Source organism: Brassica napus, chromosome A7, assembly GCF_020379485.1.
Source record: "Brassica napus cultivar Da-Ae chromosome A7, Da-Ae, whole genome shotgun sequence".
Taxonomy (NCBI): domain Eukaryota; kingdom Viridiplantae; phylum Streptophyta; class Magnoliopsida; order Brassicales; family Brassicaceae; genus Brassica; species Brassica napus.
Window position 1 is genome coordinate 1,482,681 of NC_063440.1, and position 4,719 is coordinate 1,487,399.

Sequence of the window (4,719 nt, forward strand, 5' to 3'; positions counted from 1 at the left end):
GGAATCAGATGTACGAGTGGAAGAAGAAGTGGGAAGTAAACAAGGTAGTTTTTAATTTAATAACAATTTTTAATTTATTAAACTATTTTTTAAATTATTAAACTTTTTTTTTTTAATTAAAAGGTCCCAAAGTCGATGAACGACACGGTCTGGAAGGAGTTGTGTGAGCATTGGGATAAGGAAGAGACGAAAGAAACTTCTTCCACCAACTCCAACAACCGCAGGAGCGACCGTAAAGGGAAGGGCATCTACAAGCATAACTTAGGTGCCCAATCTATTGCCACTCTCGCGGATCGCATGGTAAGTTCAACCGCTTTTTCTTCAATTATTTAAGTTTCGGAATTTTATTTTTTGTGCATTTTTTTTAAATTTCTAATGTTTGTTTAATTTATTTTTTTTCAAGGCGGAAGAAAATGAGGGCGAGCCGGTTGATGATCTCGCCCTAATGATCTCGCCCTAATGATGGTCTTGTGAGGGACGTGGTCGACCTGGTCCAAACTCAGGTGTATGACGAAGTGTCTCAGCTTCAAACCGATGATGACGATTCGACGGCTTCGACCAACTTGTCCCGGGTTCGAATCAACGAAATCGTTGAATCGGTAAGTTTTTTTTTTTTTAAGTTCAATTTATTTATTTCTTGATTTTTATTTTATCATCAATTTATATTATCTAAATTTGGTTATTTATATTTCAGTCGGTTCCAAAGAAGAAGGGACGTTTGGTCGGTTTGGGTCGTCGCTCCCGGTCGGCTGCTCCTTATGCACCACCGCCATATGTTGATCCAGAAGTTCTTACGGCTCAGCTGAAGGACAAGGATGATCGGATATCTGCGTTGGAGACCCAGATGGAAGCTCAACAGGCGGGCTATGAGACCCAGAAGAGGCTGAACGAGCAGATGATGGAGATGATGAAGAGGATGTACCCGAACGAGGTGTTCCCGAACATTCAAGACCCGTAGTTTTTTTTTTTTTTTACCAAAAACTCGGAATTTTTTATTTAACTTTGAATATTATGTTTTAATGTTTTATGTTTTATTCAATTTTAATTTTAATTTTAAATTTTCGAATTTAAAAAAATAAATTTTTTTAAAAAATAATTTTTTTCGAAATTCCGAGGGAATGGAGTTCCTCGGAAAATTCCGAGGGACATAAGTTCCTCGGAATTTTCCGAGGGAGGAAAGTTCCTCGGAAAATTCCGAGGGACATAAGTTCCTCGGAATTTTCCGAGGGAATGGCGTTCCTCGGAATTTTCTGATTAACATTCCGAGGATTATTTCGTCGAAACTTCCGAGGATTTGACCATCGGAATTCCCTCGGTATATTCCGAGGAACCTTCCGACGAACTTTGTGTCCTCGGAGTTTCCTCGGAATTTTGTTTCCTCGGAATTCCGTCGGAAATTTCCGACGGAATTCCGAGGAAATATGAATTTCCGAGGAGATATTTCCGAGGACTTTTTTCGTCGGTATGTCTTCGGAATAGCGTTATTCCGACGACATACCGACGATTTTTTCCCTCAGTATACCGATGTTTTCTTGTAGTGTTTTTGGAATAAAATGGTGAGACTGTCCTCCCTATGTAAATAAATTTCAACGGATATTTTTCTCTTTTGTATCCTCTAATATAGAAAAAGATGAAAAACCCACAGTGGGCCTTGAACACACAACCACAAGTTTAAGAGCCTTGCACTCTACCAACTGAGGTAGACGGACTTGTTTCTCTCGACGGCCTAGATGAGATGTTATTTCTTCTTTATGACCTACAACTGTCTTTTTTTCTTCTTCTTTTTTTTTTTGTAACAGACTTACAATTGTCTAAACCATCATTTTTATGTAAACCTATTAGTAATAAGTTAACCATTTAATATCCAAAACAAATTAAATTGAGTTCAGTTCCTGATTTAGTTCATCTAGTAAAATTGAGAACCAACTAACATCCCAAAAAATGTTTAGTTCGATTCTGTAAGACTGTAACTTCAATTCTGAAAACTCAGTGTGTTTTAAATTCATATATCATTAATACCGAGAAAACTGCCAATAAAACTCTGAACTTTAAAATTAAACCCAAAAAAACTTTCAGCTTGTGTTTGTACCAAAAAATTCTCCAAATTTTAAATGTTGATCATTTTAACTCTTATTTTTTTTACTGGGTCATTTAGAAACTCGGAAAATCAACTATTAAACCGTAAATGTCTGTTAACTTGCTAAACGGTGTTGTTTTAAATACTAATTAAAAATTCTTCTTCAACACCAATACCATTATTCTCAGCCTTATTATCATTCTCATTAGTCTCACTATCATCTTCATTATCATCTTTTTCACCGACTTGATTTTGTTGTTCAATCGTAGATTCCCTAATACTTTTCATTTAAGATCTCTTACTACGACGAACCCGAAGTAACCTCATCGTCCTAGCCATCGTTTGCATTATCAATGAATCTGGGTTTTAGAGATTAGAAGATTGAGAGATTAGAGAATTAGAAAATTTAGGTTTCGGGAAATAGAAGATGATTTAAATGGTTACAGATGTAAAACCGCATTATTTCATTAATGTTTAATCATTTCTTAAAACGTTGTCGTTGAGCGAGATAACAGATGTTTACAAGTTTAACAGTTGACTTTACAGGTTTTTAAAATGGTCTAGTCAGCCAAAAATGAGAGTTAAAATGACTAACATTTGAAAGTTGGAGTATTTTTGGCTTTAATTTGAAAGTTTAAAGTTTTTATGGCGGTTTTCTCCATTAATACTTGAAAATCTTGTATGCTTTAAGAATCTTGCATTATTTATGGCATTTAAAAAATGAATTTATGGTATCTTTCGTTTTCGTTAGTTTAAGTTTTTATGTTGATTTTCAAAAAGAAAAAATAGATGATATATACGACGCTTGACAAATATCAAATGAATAACATTGAATGACACCCAGATACGTTATTTTTTTCTTACCTCCCTCTTTTGTATTTTACTGCAACTAACGTAGTCCTAAGTTTGAATAATATAAAAAAACATTGAATGACACTTATTTTTCTTATTAGAAAAATTAATGTAGTTCTAAGTATGACTAACATTTACTAACATTGAATGACACTTAACTTTCTTATTAGAAAAACTAGTTCTAAGTAGGTAATTTACTGTTGAAAAATAATAATTTCCTTAAGATTATATAAATGACAATACATGCAAGAAAATTTATTTTATTTCAGTATAACACTAAATATAGATGATATATGACAATTGAGCTAATATTGATAATATTATTTTTCCTATTTTATTATATTATATTTTACCTCTTTAAGATGATCATTAAATATGTGAAGATTTTTAACTGCAAGTCAGAACACTATATATGTATGGCGAATTGACAATAAACCAAACATCACATACTGTTTACAAATAAAATAAACAAAGAGAGAAATACATTATAAGATCATCTAAAGCCAAACAAAAATGATTTCAAAGACAACTTTCATATACCTATTCATGTTCTCCCTTTATGCTTTGCATCAGTGTACGTATATGTTTCTTCATATGTTATCAATTGCCTTCTTTTCGATTAATTTGGAAAAATTCGAGCCTGTGGAAAGGCTTACACTAATTTTAAGGAGAGGTAAATCCCATATATGGATTCTCTCTCCAGGTATTCAAATAAAACCTAAAGCATGATCTCATATCTACATAATCACAAGATGAAGTGTAATGAAGTATTTTCGAACCCGGATTACTTCGCTCCTAGAAATTCATCTACCACTAAACCATCACCTTGTTGTTGCATCTATACCAATTGTCTCTTTATTTTTTTGTCATTGTTAACGATTGGCAAATGTGTAGTTACACAATTGGATGCTGGAGAAATAGAGAGTTCGAGCAAGATAATTCTTCCTCCAAAATGTGTCCCTTACATTTGTTATGGAGTGAATTGTTGGTGCTGTAAGAGGGATCCAGTGGGCGATGGTCAATGTTTCAAAACCCTAGAAGAATGCAAGTCCAATCGCAAATGTCCTTGGCTGTAACTGGTTGTTATTAAATGGAATGTACGGGATGAAAGGAATTAAAAAATTTGGAATACTAAAAATGGAATGACAGACAAAATAGAATAAAAACTGAAACTAGTTAATTCCACTCATCCCATTCATTCATGAACAATTTTTGCAGGAAATAAAAAGAATAGATTTACAAAGGATTTGTTCTTTTGTTCCATTCCAAAATTAGAATGTATGGAATTGGTTTAAAAAGGTTTTTATGCTAACTGGTAAATATTTCATGGTATTCAATGGAATGATGCATTCCAGATAAATTTATCCCACAAATAAGCATTCCAGCACCCCTTATCTAAAGTTTTAAGTTTTATTGTTTTCTGTTCAAAACCATATGAATGTAAAACCAATCTTATAAAACTATTTCCATTCAATATATTATATAATATGAATTTTTATTATATCAAATATTGTTTACACAATATTTAATAGGCGATTCTTCCTTTTATGCACCAGTATAAATATTATAAAGTAAATATATCATAATAATGGATAAGTATTTTACTTTTAATTTTAAACCAGTTTATGTTTTCTATATAATTTATATTAATAATGTTATGTTATTTCAATTAGACAAGTTATTTTGATATGTAATATCTAGTGGATTTGGTTATCACTTTAGTATATTAGATTGCATCTACTTCTCCGAATCTAACCATAATATTTTTTATTTTATATAGATTAAGGTTT

General features: G+C 32.2%; 1 long non-coding RNA gene across 1 annotated transcript; it reads left to right on the forward strand.

Moving 5' to 3' along the window:
* The first annotated feature begins 1,486 nt into the window (after positions 1-1,486).
* Positions 1,487-4,114, forward strand: LOC125576080. Its single transcript, XR_007314596.1, has 2 exons — positions 1,487-3,503; positions 3,824-4,114. It is a non-coding gene; the product is annotated as an uncharacterized LOC125576080 (long non-coding RNA).
* The last annotated feature ends 605 nt before the right edge of the window (positions 4,115-4,719 follow it).